Source organism: Ascaphus truei, chromosome 2 (assembly GCF_040206685.1).
Source record: "Ascaphus truei isolate aAscTru1 chromosome 2, aAscTru1.hap1, whole genome shotgun sequence".
In the NCBI taxonomy this organism is placed as follows: domain Eukaryota; kingdom Metazoa; phylum Chordata; class Amphibia; order Anura; family Ascaphidae; genus Ascaphus; species Ascaphus truei.
The window spans coordinates 107,238,882-107,257,280 of record NC_134484.1 but is presented as its reverse complement, the minus strand read 5'-3'; the positions used below and the strand labels follow the sequence as shown (position 1 = coordinate 107,257,280).

Below are 18,399 nucleotides of genomic sequence, written 5' to 3'. Positions count from 1 at the left end.
AAAAAATATTTGTGTACACACACACACATGCACACACACACACACGTACACGTGTGTGTACGTGTGTAGAGGGAGAGAGAACTGAATGAAAAGCACTACTGAATTCTTGCATACACGATGCCTGGTGGCTGCGTGACGTCACGCGGCTGTGTGGAGGAGGGAAGGACTGAGTGGGAGGAGCCGGGGTATTCTCTGTGTGTGAGTTCGCGCCCGCGTGTGCGCGCTCGGTCCTCGGGGAGGCCGCGTGAACGCGGCTAGAGCTGGTGCCTGGAGAGAGTGAGTGAGTGAGTGCATGTGTGTGTGTATGTGTGTGTGTATCCTAATCTGTGAGTGTCCAGCGGACCCGCGGGTTCGCCTCCTCCGTGCGGACGCGCTCGTGCACTATCGGATTAAACTTGAGCCGAAATTAAAACACAAAGGAAAGAAGGGAGAAGAGAGGCAGCGAGAAGAAAAAGAAACACGGGACGGAGAGAGATAGAGAGGGATAAAAAAGAAAGAAGATTAAAAGGTGGAGTGTGGGAAAGCTGAAACTCCATGCACAGATCCTCACCCCCCCTCCTTCCTTGCAGCTTGAAGAGGAGGAAAGGGGGAGAGAGAGAGAGTCCAGGGAAACAAGATCACACAAAGTGCCCCTATCAAGTGATAGTGTGATCTGCCGAGGAAACAATAGGGCTGTGTGTGCATTAGAGGCGAGACGGCGAGGAGCACCCGGACCCTGCACCCTGGGGTAAGTGCAAGGTGGGTGACCCCGGTGGTGGGGTGAGGGTGTATCGGGTTGGGTGGGGGGCAGGTTGCTACTTTGTGTGTGCCCTCTGATCGGGAGGTGCGTTCAGCCATGAGAGGGAGGGAGAGAGAGAGAGGACTCTCCGTGCTGGTGAATCCGGGGGACCTGCAGCAGGTCACTGCCGATCCGGGGCAAACACAGGACGCGGCGCCGGAGGAGGAGGGGGGTCCGGGTTATGTCTACTCTAAACCCGATCGGAGCCGGAGTACAAACTTGCCAGGGATCTGGTGTGTTGTATCCAGAAAGGAACTTTGCAAGGGTGTTGGGTCTGATTCATTAGGAAGTGTGAAAAGTTGGGCTGGGGGAGTAGGGGTATATTATTTATTGGTCATGTCATTGTGAGATATGTAGGTTGTGCTGGTGGGGTCTTTCTGTGCTGCCCGGAGTCCTTGCTGAGCATGGTGTGTATAGTGCATGGGGGAGGAGGGCAGAGAAAGGGATGGATGGAGGAGCTGTGGCCGCAGGGAGAGAGAGAGGGGGGTGGAGGTTGGATCCTGACCGCATGAGGAGCTACTGTCCCTCCTCCCACACTGCAAATCGCGACAGGAAAACGCTGCCCGGCCATATCGCGACATCATGGCCACCAGCATGCTGAGAGGTCAGAGGTGGCTGCCCGGGAGGAGGGGAGCGGATCTGCTGCTGCTGCCCCCATCCATCCCCAGGCTGCCGAGCAACTTGTGCAAACAAAGTGTGCTGCTGCCTGGGGAGGGGAGGTGTGCACTCACATGGGGTGAGGGGGATGTGTCCACTCACATGGGGACTATGGGGTGAGGGGAGATGTCCACTCACATGGGGACTATGGGCTGAGGGGGGATGTGTTCGTGTACCCATTCATGAGATGTATACACGCATCTAATGACCGTGGGTACATTTGTGTCTATATTGGTTTTTTTTTTTTTATAGTACACATGGGATTCAAATTAGATCTATCTCGGAAGCATGAAGGAGATGTGTATATTTTGTCCTCATCCTTTATAGCCCACATTCGCATATTTGCATTTATGCCTTGTATGTGAATACATCTATATAGATCCACTTTTTTTTTTCTATCCACACACTTTGCTATATATACCTTCCCCAGGAAATCGCAGTGGGAGGATGAGGAGACATATTTGTGTGTATTTCTAGGGGACGTGTAAGTGGCAAACAGTTTGGGGGAGGGGGCAGATCCATTCACTGAAAGACACGAGGTGCCTTGTTCAGAGAGCAAAAAAAAAAAAGTGCTGGGATTAGGCAAAGGCTATGGGCAGTGTGTGAGGACAAGCTTCATTTCTATACAGTGAGGTGTGTGTCATACACATACACACGGATACAATGTAGATCAGTGTAGTATAGGTGTGTGTCCTGTGGCTGCTGCATGGAGGCAGAGGATGAGAAGGGGACTAACCCTAAGCAAACTCTGCTCCTTTTCTTCCTTGCCACTCACAGGATGAGGCAGGGGGGGACTCTTATGTCTAAATGATGCAAGGGGGTGTCCATCATGTGGGGTCCCCAGGAGAGGGACTGGCTTGCTTTAACTCGTTCAGTGCCTGAGGTGCATCGCTCTATGAAGAAAGAGGTGGCCAAACAGAATGGGATGTCCATTTTTTACATGATCCCTGAGATGGCTGCTTTCTGCATCTCCCCCTCCTCTCGGGGGTGTTTCATCAGAAACTAACGTTTTTGGAGGTGGGATGGCAGGAAGAGTCCACGAGTCAACCGATTAATTGGGGATTGATAACCGGTGGTAAGAAAGGAAGGAGAGAGGGGGGGGGGGGGGGGGGGGTAATTGCCCTAGTTGGATAGATACAAAGACATTGCCTCTCTATTTTATTTCCCTGCTGGTCTGTGGCTGTGCTGGGTCCTGCTGGGGGGTGTGGGAGGGAGAGAGGAGGCTCAGGGAGAAGGCGCTGCAGGCTCCCAGCAGCCATCATGGCATTCATCTCCTCCTGATGGCAGTCACAGGAGGGCACCCTGGGGGTAGCAAGAAACACCTACCCAAAATCATCACAAAGTACCACACAAGCATCAAAAACCCATGCAAGTGGGGGTATATCTCGATTCCCCAGGGTACTTTCCAAACATTAACCACACCTTTTTTTTTTTCTTTAATTTAAAGTTGTTTTTTTTATTTTTTATTTTATTCTTCACTATAACAAACAATAGACAAAGGACAGCGAAAAAAAAGTGGCAATTCAGGAGGCGTTTCCTTTGAATTGGAGAGATCACCGACTTCCACCAGTAGCTCAGTGTGGGCATCTCAGGGACTTTCTCTGTGATCTTATAACTTTAGTATTCTGAGATCTCTCAACATTAACTACAAATATAGCAAATAATATTAGTGCTGGAGCCACCGGGGGGGGGGGGGGGGGGGAGGTTGAAACGTTGCACTTTATTATGTGTAATAAACGTAATTCTTGTTTACTAGATTTGGAGTGGTGCTGCATTTGTTTCTTTTTACCTATGCATATATGCCCATTTAGTATATCTGAGCATTGCTAGCACCCACTCTAATTTTTTTAACCCCTTGAGCACCACTCTCCCTTACCTCACAATGAACTGCCAGTGCAAGGTTTAACACGTGTTAATATGGGACAGCAACGTAACTGTTTCCCCTGCCTTCTAGATAGATGTGTACAATCCTGTCCTCTAAACAAGAAACAGGAAGATGTCCTCTGTAAGTCCTCAGCATGCTAATGACAGGGAGGCCATTGTCCCTCTGAATTTCTGCTACCACTGCTTGATTCATCCCACCAGTGTTGCCACCAAATCCTCAGCAAAAGTGTCCCCCCCCCCCCCCCTTCAGACTATCAGAGCACACAGATCATTTACAACAAAGTTTCAACCCCACACATTATCCACAGGGCCCTGTGTGCCTGTGGCTTGCTATGTTTTTGTCTTGCTGTTGCACAACAGAAGCTCTCCAGTCTTTAACCTAAAATGGCAGCTTTAATTTGACTAGGGCCTATTCATTGACACTGATAATACTAAAAGGACTGAACAATTCAGTGCTGCATGCTTCAGGCACATTGTGGGATCCGCCACAAAAGGCCTCCCCCTCTGCTTTCCTTTAAGCATCAACAATCTTCACTTTTTCCCTTTTTATATTGTTAACCTGTTATGCATTAAAACTAAATTTACATTATCCTTGTCAAATATTTGGAAATCCTACTTTTACAGTTTTGGTAGGTCCTGCAATAGTGTGTTATGGAAACACATTGATTTTTAGTTTAAAGTTTTCAAAGAAATACAGGTGGTTACAATATGCCTCCAAGTGTGTTTTTTTTTTTGTATATTCAGTGCAACAATGTAAATGTTGTAACCATTTTTGTTTCCAAAAAGTAGTTTGAATAATTTAGTCATCAATTTATCTGCTGCACACTGGTATTTTTTATATCTTCCCTACACTAGCGATGCATAATCTATTTTGTGTGGATTTTCCAGGTAATGTGCAGGGTTTTATGTAACCAGTAATATATAGCCAATAACTTTACAACTAGTAGCATAACAGCAAAGCATATGGGGAAAAATTTTACGCGCACAGGGATGGCTACTTGGGTGTTAGACATACTTTACAAACTTTATTTAGGTGCCGAAAGATGCAGCAACACTTATCAATATATAAATTGGTTGCCAAGTGGAAGCCCTCAGTCATGTGACACTGTCACAGGAGTGCGTGTCTTATCATGGACTGCTAAATTTAGGCTTAAACGCCATATTATTAAAGCAAATTAACAGAATTGAGTGCATACTACATTGGTTGAGGTTAGCTGGGAAAAGGTGGAGTTCATTCCAATGGTGCTTTGATCAGTGCCAAGTTATCAATAAATCCTTGGTAAAGGGTCATGGTGACATTATGAATTATTTAGCCAAAATACAGATTGGCATTTGATGCTTAAAAAAAAAAGTATGCTTATAGATATAGATCTCACCTAAGATCACAGATATTTGAATATCCAACAAACGCCATAATATTTCTGGTTGGTGTTAGCTGAACTCAGACTATAGTTGAAGTGTAGTTGCTGCCACCTGAGCGTTGAGCTTCAATGAAAGCAGAACAAAATGTATTTTTTATGCAGCAAACGGTTAAGCGCCTTTGTCTAATGACTAAAGTGTAACAAGAGAAGTTGGAGAAAAGACACCAATAGAACAAGAGCTGTCTGTGGAGTGGTGGTGAAATTGTAGAGACGAATGTCCTGTGGAGAGTATGTATAATTTACAATTGTGAACTATGGTGTGATACTTGTTCTCTTGGTTTCAGTAAACATCCAAGTGAGAGGGTTTATATGTATGCATGTTATAGATTCCCATCAGTAGCTGTGTACATTTGCAAGATAAACAATGTATTATATTTCAGTGTTCTCGCCTCGATTCTGTTTGTCATATTTTTAAAACGCAGCAGCCGCACTTTTACTTATTGCTGTTATTTGTATTTGGTGGTTGAAGTAGTGGTACTATTCTTGATTTAAAAAGATTCACATTTATTATATATTGGAGCAAAGCGCTTATATTTTTTGAAAGATTTTAGAATAATTGGTGCAGTAAGAATAGTATTTTTTTTTTAAATACCCTTTTCTTTCTTGAAAGAAATGGGAAAGTTTTGTATAAAAACAAGAGTGAGATATACTGCCTCCTCCCACTCCCCAGTATCATTACACTTTTGCCCATTGTTGCAGATATTGCAGGTTAAAGGCAATCCAAGCGGCACCGTAAAAAAAAAAGTATGTATTTTGTGTGTATATATGTGTATGTATGTATGTATGTATGTGTGTGTGTATATATATATATATATATATTAATTATATATATATATATATATATATATATATATATACGATACCGTGTAAGAGCAGATATCAGAGGCAGCACTCCAGTAGATAGTCAAAAAAATGGTATTTAATGTGACATATAAACCAACGTTTCGGTCCTCCACACGGGACCTTTCTCAAGGTGAAGAAATATATATATATCTATATATATATATATATCTATCGACAAATCACCCAAAAATCTACTCGCCAAACAAAAAAATCTACTCGCCACCTAGTACCACAAGTGTGCTGCTTGGGCCAATAGGAGCTCGCCACGATGTTAAATCCACTCGCCCAGGACGTGCAAATGTATAGGTTTGTCGAACACTGTATGTATGTATATATGTATGTATGTATATATATATATATATATATATATATATATATATATATATATATATATATATATATCTCCTTTGATTACCTTTTTTGTTTTAATTGAAAACGAATTACCTAAGCTGCCGATCGATTAGTTCTCCCGTAATCGATAAGCAAAGATCCTGCTTCCCAGGGTTCACTAAATGGCTGTCTTTCAGTTTCAATCAATCTTTGTCAGTTTAAGGCCGAGCTTATCGTGGCGGCGCTACGTGCACGTCAGTCACAATTCAGTACTTGGCTACAGTAGTTATCCAAGTGCCTGGGCTCCAGCCGGCGGAGTAGCACGTTGGCGCAGCAGCGTCTTGAGAAGACGATACATTTTGTCTTCTCAGGCGGCTGCCGCGTGACATTAGCGTCACGTGATCTGGTTCAGCCAATGAGGACGCACGGGTAAAGCTCGCACTCGCAAGCAAGCGGAGGGTATGAGCTTGGCCTAACTCAACAGCTACGATGTATTATTGTATTACCAATGTAACATTGCCTATTGTTAGTTTACAGCTCCAAACTGATTCCCATCATTGGCAACAAATGATCACAAACAGGAAAGTGTTGCAAAGATCTTGCACTGCTTGGGAGGTGTGCTAAAACCTGGTATAGAAAGCAAAGGATGCTCAGAATATTAAAACTCATTAACAATGGCATTGAATTACAAAAAAAAAGTACTAAGTATCTAATACTACAGAACTTATTTATTAAAAAAAACACATATAGGATATTGTATGAATTGCTCCTTTTTAAATGCTAATTCATAACCAAGTTAGGTCACTTTTTGACAGGCACAATCTTGAACTACCTCAAACTGTTTCATTTGTTAAAGATACATTTGCCATGTGACCATTTTTAGCATACATGTCTACTTAAATAATATTCTGCTATGAGAACATGCTAGCAGCGTAAGGGCAATTATGGTTGCTACGGTATGTTTATATGGACCTGCACATTGGGCATCATTTTCATCCAGACGAGGGATGGGTATAGTGAGAACCTTAAAATGATGACGAACTGCAGCGACTATCTCAGGTTTCTAGAAGATTTAGACAGATGTAATATGGCCTGCAAACTAAATGCCAAGTAGGCTGCGTATGACACCAAAGCTCTTAAGATGTTCTTCATAAGTATGTAAAAGCTGATTAGATCAGAGCTGCAGCATAGAATTCTTTTTAAGCTGTCCCCAGGTACGACGTAACATCTGAACTGCTAAATGTGCAAAATTGTTTTATTTATTAAGATCAATATTTATTGGTATGCAAAAATATGAAAGCCTGCATCTATTCTAAAAACTGCTTATTTAAATGGCCTTTAACCTTTCAATTTGTTTAGTTATCCTGGAAATAAACCTGATGCACTATATACTAGTATTGAGTATTCACTCCCTTCCTCCAAAGGGAAAATGGCAGACTAGATCCTTGTCTGGTCTGCTTAGTTTGGTACTTCTGCTCCACTAATTCCCATTAATGACCAATCCCCATTACATTAACTTCTGCTAGCAAAGGGTAAATGAGAAGAATGAAGTACTAGAATAATGTAGCAGTCTGACCCACAAGCAGGAAGCTGATCTGACCCTCATTTTCCTATGTCTGACAGAATGTTAGGCTGCTCCTGTGTCTGTTCTGTGGTGTTTCTCAAACCAATTGTATAATAAACTTTTTTCTGTGTGCAAATACTGTTGTACCTATAAGTTTTTCTGAAGATTGACTACAAAAATAATGTTAGATGGACATAATTAACTTTTAATCAAACATAAAATGAAGCTTCTAAATGTTTCATGCAGTATGCATTTGATTGGGTAGTATTCAAATCTATAGCTGTGTATTTCATGTCTTTATTTCTAAGAGTTTTACAAAGGTACAGACTGCCATTTTTTTCCCCCCCAAATGAAATATTTGTACTGCGTAATGGTTTCTAAGGCAATGGTTTAAAAATGGTTTTACACCGAGGTTTTCAACTCCGGTCCAAGACCCAACCTCTCTCTCTTTCCCGCCCTCCCCCCCCAAATAGGTTAGGTTTTAAAGATATACCAGCTTCAGCACAGGTGGCTTAATCTGTGTCTGTCTTGACTGAGCTAATGATTGAGCCGCCTGTTTTGGAGCAGGACTATCCTGAAAACCAGACCTGTTGGGGGATCTTGAGGACTGGAGTTCTGAGCGTCTGGATTACACTAATTTGCTTTTATGTTTTATTCAAACCTTTTGGAGGTATTGTACTTTTAGAACATGAACGTTTTATTTATTTTAAACTTTTTCTAACGCGCTACTCGCAAAGAAACTCTTTACTCGAACGAGAGGACGACCTTTGGGAGGACACCCATCCCATAAAGTTGATGATTTTCCACTGTTGGTATCTGCTTCTTGTTTTATATACACATGGGTTGTTAACCCTTTAACTGTAGAGATAACGATGCAAATCTCTGGCCTGTTTTGCATTTTCCCTAATAGTTTTTTATTCGCGTGTGTCTGCTCTTAGATTATATCATGTTAAATTTATTTTATTCTCACTAGCAATGAAACTGCTGTGAGTTTAAAAGTTCTTGGGGTGTTTCCATACTGCTGCAATATAAAATGTACAGCATAAGTTATTGAGCTCTAGAAAGGCTAATTAAAGTTTATAACAATTTGCACTTTTAGAAGAGAGATTTTTGCCAATACATTTGGAAAGTGTTATTTTGCTCCATGGTACTGTTACTGGTTTCTATTCTGTTATCTAGGTAGACAGAAGTTTATTTTGGACGCCATTATTTTATGTTTACTGCTAGTTGAAGGGAAGGTGTGTGTGCGTCTTTTTTACTTATTTTTTTTAAATATCAATTTTTTTTTTACCATTGATGTTATGAAATAATTTGTGAGATATTTTAAACCATTCAGAAACTGCAACAATAAAACAAAACATTTTGCCTAATTTAACCACAGAAAAATGAGGGGCATTGAAAATGTTGGAAGCCTTTATTGTTCGTTAACTGTTTTCTTGCATGATCAAGTGCGGATGGCTATTGCATGTTTGTGAACATACTCCTGTAGTGTTTGCAGCGCAACAAAAGAGCAATCTTGTTGAGATGAAGAGTTTAGGAGTAATATCTGAACTGTGAATGAAGTAATTCAGAAAAAAATCCCTCTATTTGATAGTGTGGGTGTTGTGGCAAAACATTTCCATGTCAGGCAAACTGATAAATGAGCAGAGTATGCAGCCAGGATAACCTTTTGTATTTTTATTTTTTCAACCTCATCTACTATGTAACTATGTATTGACTGATTTTAATATCGATCAATTATAAAGAGCTGCACCGTTTAGCTATATAAAATCTGCGGTTTACCTAGTGCGAAATATTTGTGTTTTTTTATGGGGGGGGGGGGGTTGGCGCAAGTCATGAAATGCACTTTGTTTGTTAACCTCATGCTACAGATTCTCTCTGCCCCTTAAAAGATAAAAAAAAAAAGTAAAATATACATTTTTGCGAAAGTCTATTAATAAGTCCATGGGATATAAGCTTCCCATGAAAGTGAAAAATCTGTATTTGGCTATTCCGCAGGCTGAATGTTTTCTGCTCAGCCCCAGCGCTGGGAAATTCTTCCTCGTGAAGTGTTCTAGTTCACAAACTCTGCGCTGCACAAGCAGTTTCTGGTCAGCCACTAGAACAGCTTGGCCCCTTCTTTGGGAGAGAAAGGGTAAGTAAGTGGTCTAGAGTCTTCCTGTGTCTTAAAGGTGATGTTCAACCTACTGTACAAAGTGCAAATTATAAATGTATGTGATGAAAGTATATAGGAATATAAATTGAAACAAAACCCCAGAACTTCTATATAGTTTATACTCTTGGTGAGCACTGTTTTCTCCGAGAACCCCCTCTCCCCCCAAACCTAATAGCCACATACGACTGCAACTTCCTGGCTCTGTGCAGCTTTCAGTGTTCCCTACGAAAAGGGGGCATTAATCGCTTATGGCAAGCATTAGCACTTATATACAATGTTTCTTACTTATATGCCTATTCTTTCATTTGATGAAAATATATCTATATACAGTGGTCGACAAATCACCAAAAAATCTACTCGCCACCTAGTACCAAACGTGTGCTGCTTGGGCCAATAGGAGCTCGCCACGATGTTAAATCCACTCGCCCGGGGCGAGCAAATGTACAGTATAGGTTTGTCGAACACTGTCATATATATATATATATATATATATATATATATATATATATATATATACTGTATATATATATCTATATATATATACTGTATATATATATATCTATATATATATCGATAGATAGGTAGGTCTCTCTATATCTCTTGATAGATAGATCTACAGGCAGAGCCAGCTGTTTGAGGGACAACAGCTTCCACCCGACACACACTAAGCATGCAACTATCTACAGTCAAGCCATACGATACAACAGGATATGCTCTGACACAGCAGACAGAGGCCAGCGGATTACAGACTTGAGATCGGATTTCATAATCCGTGGATATAACCACCAAATTGTAGACCAGCAAATCCACAAATCCACCAGAATACCAAGAAGTGATCTCCTCGAATACAGACAGACAAGCTACAGGGTACCTTTTTGGTGGTCGCATATAACCCCCACCTAGAAATCCTACGTAAGATCGCCAGGGAACTACAACCCATACTCCAGGAAGATACAAGACTGCAACAGGTTTTTCCTGAAACACCCCTATTGTCATACAGACAACCTCATAATGTCAGGAAAATGATGGTGAGGAGTAAAGTATTCGACATTGCAACTGAATGTGGGACAAGACCATGCCAGAACGCAAGATGCCAGAACGCAAGATGCAAAACCTGCGCAATGATCCATACAGCGGGCGCAATACAAATTCAGGAATCTGGAGTACAAAATCAGAGGAAGGTTCACCTGTTCCTCCTGCAATGTCGTGTACCTCATCATGTACATGAAATGCCCAGGGGGCTGCTACTATATAGGTGAGATGGGAGAGGGGCTAAACAAGAGAATGTATCTGCATCGCCACAGCATCACACGTGGAACAAGACAGTCCTGTAAGCAAACATTTCTCTGACTCTGGCCATAAGATGAACGATCTGAAGGTGGCCATGCTCAAAGGTAATCTTAGAACACCGAAAGAGAGACGGTTGCATGACTACAAAATTATGCAGCTGTTCGGGGCACTTGGCGGTGGCCATACCAAGACCGTAGCTTCATGAGTCACTACTGACACGAGAACTCTCTTCCCATGAGTCCTAAAGGCAATGTCTATACATACAGCGCTATATGAATGCGCACACACAGCTGTCTCTTACACATACAAATGTACAATGTAATTCTATCCCTTTATAACAATAGCGACCACATATAGATAGATATAGAGATATACACACTTTTTTTTAAATTTATTTTTTAGGCAAAGCTCAATCTATCTCCAGGAGAGGATGACATTATTAGTTCGTAGAGCAAACTTGAGTAGAAATGATGCCTTTTTAATGGCTAAAGAGTGCAATCTTTCTGGATCACTATGGTCTCTTCACAAAGATTTGTCTGAAGGAATCTTGGCAATCCTGGAACCAGTATTTAGCCATTAAATGTATCACTGCTACCTTACTTTTGTTTCTGTCTGCCCTTGATACATCGAAATAAAAATAAGGAAATTGCAGAAATGGTTTGACTCTGCTGATTTGCGTAAATTATTCCACAAATTGCTTTCCAAATATTCGCCCCCTGCTTCTGTTCATTAGGCTTTGTGACGTAATCACCACAGTGATGGCCTCGTGTGTAATGTAGGGTGCTAAGGTCATTCATTGTCCAGCCACTTCTATTAAATGGTGGTGGGAGTAAGGTGAGCAAAAGATAAGGTTATAGCTGATACTTGTGGTTTAACTGCATATTTGACCATTTGAGTCACAGCTAAGTCTTTCCTTCCTTTTGATCTCTTCATTGGAAACTTACTGTACCAATATTGTGTTCTCAAATGAATTAGTATTGAGCATTGCCAATTAAGATGCTCAACCTTAAATTATAGGTTTTTTTTTTCATGTCAAGATACCTTCCAAATTAGAATACTGAGCATCCGCATATGTTTGACAGAATTAACTGTTATTCTGGCACATTTGGGAATATAAGGAATGAAAGGGAAGCTGTTTTGACACCCAAGGGGATGTAAGACGAACCTCTGCTTACCTCATATGTTAATAATTATATGGCACTCTTCCCTTCTCACTGAGAGCAATCTCTTCACCTGCATAAGATTTATTGATGCCTCCCTTAGTTGTGCAGCTACACGTGAAGAATTACATGGCATCAGTGCTTGGTGCACTTTGCATTCAGTTCTAATGTTTTTGTTGTAAAGCTTCTAAGAATCAACGATAAAGATTCAGAATGAGGTTAGTGTACGGACACGTGTGTGTGTGTGTGTGTGTGTGTGTGTGTGTGTGTGTGTGTGTGTGTGTGTGTGTGTGTGTGTGTTTACGTTTACCTGCAGAAGCCCTATTTTTAAAGGTCAGGTGGGAGTATAAAGATGTATCTTGTATATAAATGGTAGCTCAAGATATATATATATGTGTGTGTGTGTGTGTGTGTGTGTGTGTGTGTACATATATATAATATTATTATTATTGTTATTTTATTTATTCTAGCCAGATACAGGTCACAAGTTCTCTATGTAACCTAAAAACTATTCGTCCCCTGACATTGATATTTCATTCTAATTTCCACAAGCATGAGCAAATCTGTAACCATGTAGAAGCATCAGTAGTAAGAAAATGTTAAGAGCTTTGAAACTGGTTATAATGTAGAAATGGTCGAATCTGCCCAAATCTGTTTCCGCATTTTAGCCGATTACCTCCAAATCAGTTTTGCGGTGTAAAATTTGCAAATGGATTTTGGGGTCGTTTCAATCCTTGCGGATTCATCAAAACCCGACATTGGATACAACCGGTGGACAGCTTTGTCCACCGGATTCTTAATAATCCGCCAACGGATTGCTGAATCTGCAGATTGGATTCTACAAATCTGTCCACAGGTTGTGGAATCCGCGGAGTGTACTGGTAGTAATAATATCCGCAAAACACAAATCGCCTTTTTGACATTGATCCGCTGAAATACGTAGGCCAAAGGAACCGGCCGATCCGCTGCAGATCCAAATTCGGCAAAAAAAGTGATGATCTCTAGATCTATGGTATACATTAGGTGTATTATTTTACTGAGTCTGCTTTCATGTTAATGACATTAGCAAGCTTCTTGTTTTGAGGGCATGTTGGGATCAAAGTTTCCTATTGCACCATATTATGTTGCATAAAAGTACATGAACTCTCCTTTTAAAATGTGCCACTGTCACTAATACAGTTGTCCCTTTTTTTAATAGATTAAGCCCGTTCCAGGTTTTTAGTAAAAAACAAACCTTGTAACGTTTACGTACACTAATGCATTTAATTTCTTTAAGATCTAATCTTGGTTTGTTTCTATAATAGTTCATTTCTATTAATGAATGACATCCGTTCTGTTAGACTTTCACATGGTATAGTAGTCGCATGTTGCATTAAAGCAGTGCTGCTGTGATAGAAGAGGAGCAGCTTGTCATGGTTCTGATATTTTCAAAGCGCGGCTTTGGAATTGGGATGCAGCGACGGTTGTCTGGGTGAATCGTGATGCGGGTTGAAACTGTCCCACTCTGAGACTCACTGCTATTATCAAGTCATAGTGAGTACTTGGTTTGTCTTCTCCCAAGCTTGATCCTCACTGGCTTGCAGCAAAATAATAAAGTGTTTATCAAAATATCCAAAACTAATTGTATTATCCCTGGATTTCCTCTAGGTTTTTTTTTTTATTGAGCACTTTTTCTTTTTGATGGCACTATACAGTAGAGTGGTATTGTTAATAAATTATGGAACTTAATTCAAAGACTATTAAGGAATACATGTTTCAAATAGTCCTGTGAATCTCTGACTGCTTCTACTCGCTAATCGTTTGATCTGGCAAGTCTCTGCCAAAAATTGAGTTGGAGGGAAAATCTTTTTCTACTTTGCGCTTTAACAACCCAAGGCAAACTGTTCTTGTTTGGGGAAATGGGTTGAGTGGCCACACTTATTTATGCGTCAATAACATTTGACATTAGGAAATAAAGCTGCAGCAATATTATTATGGTGTATTGTATTCACTACTAATTATTTAGAGGGGTGACCATAATATACAAAACGTGGGAGCCAGTCGGAATATTTAGTAGCCAAAAGAAAACAGGCGTAAAATGTTTGGGTGCAAAACCTGCAGCTAGATGGTTTGTTAATGGATGCCTGCTGATTTTGGTATTGAAATGTCAAAGTTCATACTGATGGCCCGTTGGCATTCACCGTCTTAAATCTTTCAGGCCCATGCTGCTGCACCTCTCTGCCCCCATGATTCTCCTTCCACCACCCCTATGCTGCTGTACCTCTATCCTCATAACCTCCCTTTCTCCCCTCTTTACCATGCATGTTGGGGGTTGAGTACTTAAGGGGGGAAGGGTAAGGAAGATATTCCCTCGCAATAGCTCTATTAACCAATATGTGGTTTGTTGTTGCTACAATTTGTGGTAGGTAATAGCAAACTCAAGAAGAAAGAACCCCAATAAACGAGAGTACTGAAAGGATTATTGGCTACGAAACCTCGATACAAGCAATGGGTAGGTATCATGAGTCCCTCAAGGAGGGATAATGTGATGCCTTGTATGCATTTTATTGTGAGCTATGCTCAACAAATAAAATGAGTTGTGGACACAAGATATGAGTATATGTACTGTTTGTCCTATAGTAAATTCTAACAGCCTTAATAAAGTAAAACACTGCAGAGAAAGTTTCAATAACTTGTAGCACTATAGTAGGTGCCAACGAAGCTCGGTGTGGTTGACTGTGTGAGCAAGTACCAAAGTTTTCCGACCAGGTAAGTAAAAGCCCTAATGATTATCAGGATTGGTATATAGAGCAGTAATGCTAGGGTGACTTATGAACACCTGAAGTGAGCCCTGAGCTATCGTAACGGAAATAAAATAGTCCACGATAGCATAGTATAACTAGTGTGCCACCAAGTGGACTCACTGATTGAATTCCAAACTGCCGGTGGTAAATAGGCTTCAGACACTGAATCGCTTCGTGGGGTACAGTGTCTAAAATGGACTCGGCTGAGTGTCAGTAGGTAAACACAATATCTCTGCGCGGTAACCTGCGACAGACATGAGATAAACCGTGACAATGGCCACGTGAAGAGTATATTAGTCAAGAGCTAGGTCCCGCCCCCCCGAGCTATCGTAGCAGAGACATCAATAGCCCACGATAGCATGGTATAACGGGGCTTACAAAAGTAGCAGACTCACCAATACGATGAAACAACCGGGTTATTTGTAGACTTCCGGATACTAAGTCGCTCTATGAAAATCAGTGTCAAAAGTAAAATCGGTTCAGTGTCAGTAAATAAACACTATCTGTGTGGGGTAACCCGCGATTGACACATGAATGGCAGACTATGTTAGTACTTAGTAACGCTGTTTTTGAAGTCTGCTCTTGATCTGGGATAACTTCTAAGTATGGTGATTGATATGATTTAGTGGTCATATAATACGAGTGCTTAAGGCCACTTGTACCATGTAGCTCTTAAGACTCCTAATCGTGGCTCAGAGGTTGGCTGAGTATGCAAACATAGTGTCCCTACACAGTAGTTCAAAATCAGTATGTAAACAATTTCAACGTTCATACTATAAATGGCATGCTCGTCGGGATGAAGTGATTGCAATAAGCAGCAATCACACTGTCCCAGTGTACGGATCCTGGTCGTATAGAGAGAACGGACAAATGAATGTGTCTTAGCAGGCAAATCTCAAGTAAGTATAGGCACCTAGTTCAGGGACAAAAAGACTCCCCGATGTGGTCTTCAGGTACCACCTTATTCTGAGACTATAGACAATACGGACCGCTAGTGTTCAATATGATAAGAACCAGGAACGAAGGAGGCCGTAAACCCCAAGCACTTGGGCTCAAGTGAAACTGGCGTGAAAATCACGTATCATAACATCCATAAATCCAAGAATATATGCACGTGTGGATGCAATCACAGGCTTAAGATATATATCACCAGGTCTCATAAGGCACTGCGGACATATATACACAGGCGGGGGATGGGGTAATGAACACAAGGGAGGGGAAGAACCAGAGCCGCCAAGCTGCCCAATGTAACTGAACCGCCCGGCTGCTCCAACCCTCCCTTATCCCGCAGCCCCCACGATACCTGCTATCACGCCGAGACCAACAACTGGGGTGTAGGAAATCCTCCCTAGCATGATGCAGTGAGTCTGTCTCCAGGCAAGAGAACGGACATCACCAAGCGCACTCTGACGGGTTTCGTCTCAAAGGGACTTTGTCAAAGACTGACAAAGTCCCTTTGGGACAAAACGCGTCAGCGTAAGCTTGGTGATGTCTGTTTTTTCTTATTAGATTTTTCCTTCAGTTGTGTTTGGTACATTTTTCCTGCAGTGCACCACCGCCTTTCTACTATTTTTTCTTTTTTAGTATAATAAGACTGCATGCTTAGTATAAACCAGACAAAGGGATGCCTGATTATGGCTCTCACATTGTCCCTGTACAGCAGGCTGCTAGTGGTATACTCAGACGGTTGTGGATACGTTGATACTTTGAAGCGGAGTGAACGCCAAATACTGCGTTCACAGTGCTTGGTTCATGGAGCTGTTTTTCAAAAGCCCGTATCGGCGTGAGCTGCCCGGTGCAGCTACTATAAAATGATAGCTCTGCAGGGGAGAGTTATGGTGAGTGGCAGATTGAGGCATAAACGTAAAGCCAGTAATATTTGCCAGTGCCCGATAGAGCTCCCTTACTAACAAAACATTTAAAAATACAGCAATGTATTAAAAGAAAATTGCTACACGGACGGAGGTTAAAAACTGCTGTGATCCGATCATGATCACGAATCGTTCCCTGGTTACGTCATTACTTCATCTGCCGACTTACTTTTCGCTCTATTGCTTTGTCAAGGCTGGAAGTAAACACCTGTAGGCGCCAGGTATATATATAGGGAGGGCTTGATCCCTATTGGTTAATAACAAACATCAATAAAAGTCCTCTAATACAATATGTTGTGTTAATGTCTTGGTGATACTAGGGCATCTAACTATGAATACTGATCCTTTTGTTACTGAATGATAAATAAACAAATTGTCTGGAAGGCTTAGATAACAAGGCTTAATGGATAAGCCTAAATGTAGAGGTAGACACACAACACTGGTTTATCAAATCACAGTAGAGTTATATCCAACAGATCTTTCTGTTAAATCAGTTAATGTCACCCAAATAAATAGGATAGGCTTGTATGATGAGTCTAACATAAAAATACCAAGGGTAGTATAGAAATCGGTACATAGACTTTTGAATAATCCCTATCGACAAAACCCTGATAGAACATGACTTTAACAAGATTCCCCATGGTAGGGGTGTAGTACAGATAACTGGATAACTGTCTAAATGAATGGATGGAAAACGAAGCCCTCATTCAGACAATTGAGTGATGGAGTTCTCAGGGTACATATCCATCGGGATTTTTAAAAGAATTAGTTCTTGGTCCCAGTCTGCCTCTTCCTCGGTAGTGGTTTTGAGGCCTGATATACTCTAAAAAAAAAAAGAACCTGTTCCCGACTTCTCCTTTGCATATGATGTTTTGTATGTTTTGGTACGCTATCTTCTTCTACATCTGATGTTTCCCATTCTGTAGAGTTCTCTTGTACCTCCTTGATGTACGGTGTTGTTTTTTAATTGATATCTGTAAATACGTCCCATGTTGGGGGTTGACCAATGGGGGGCGAGGTTACGTTTGTGCTTCTGACTTTGATCAATGGATGAAGTAATGTTTTTTCCCACCTCTTCTTGGAGGCTGAGGTGGCGCTGCCATTTTGTCCCCAAAGCTAGATTTGTTATTTTTTCTTCAGCTGGATTTGATATTTCTGTTAATATATGTAAAATGTTTTTGATGCCAAAAGGTGTAGCACCTGGCAGTGAAATGGTTTATTCAGCAAATCGATTAAGGAAGGTATTTGAAAGTGGTAATATTCCTTCCCGCACACACCTGGTTGTGGCCCAACTTGTTTTGAGTATGTGGCCAGAGTGATTGACCTGTCAGTCGCCATCATACTGGAAAAATCACGCCCCATCATGCTTTGCGAGTGTAGAGCATGATAGGCCGTGATTTTGTTGGTAGCGGTGACTGACTGGTTAGTCATCACTTTGGCTGCATATTCTTAATGCAAAGAAGCTAAAGGATAGGCCAACCATAATATTGAGTTAAGTTATGGTGAGTAAAAAAAGTGACAAAAACCCTCCACAGCAAAGCAAATATGCAAATGTAAATACAACCTTCTTTGCATACCCAGTTAATCAACCCCACACTGATGAGACCCATTAAGGTCGAAACAGCTGTCTGTGGGTGGTTTTCTGGGTATGCACCTTAACCCT

General features: G+C 41.3%; 1 protein-coding gene across 3 annotated transcripts in view; it reads left to right on the top strand.

The window, feature by feature from the left end:
• The first annotated feature begins 238 nt into the window (after nt 1–238).
• CHD7 (chromodomain helicase DNA binding protein 7) overlaps nt 239–18,399 on the top strand; it is a 132,186-nt gene continuing 114,025 nt past the window's right edge. For 2 of the 3 annotated variants that reach the window (XM_075584040.1, XM_075584038.1), the window contains exon 1: nt 239–727. The gene's annotated coding sequence lies outside the window, so the exon portion shown is untranslated. Of the gene's footprint in view, nt 739–18,399 lie in introns of all 3 variants that reach the window. The other variant, XM_075584039.1, reaches the window with a different exon arrangement.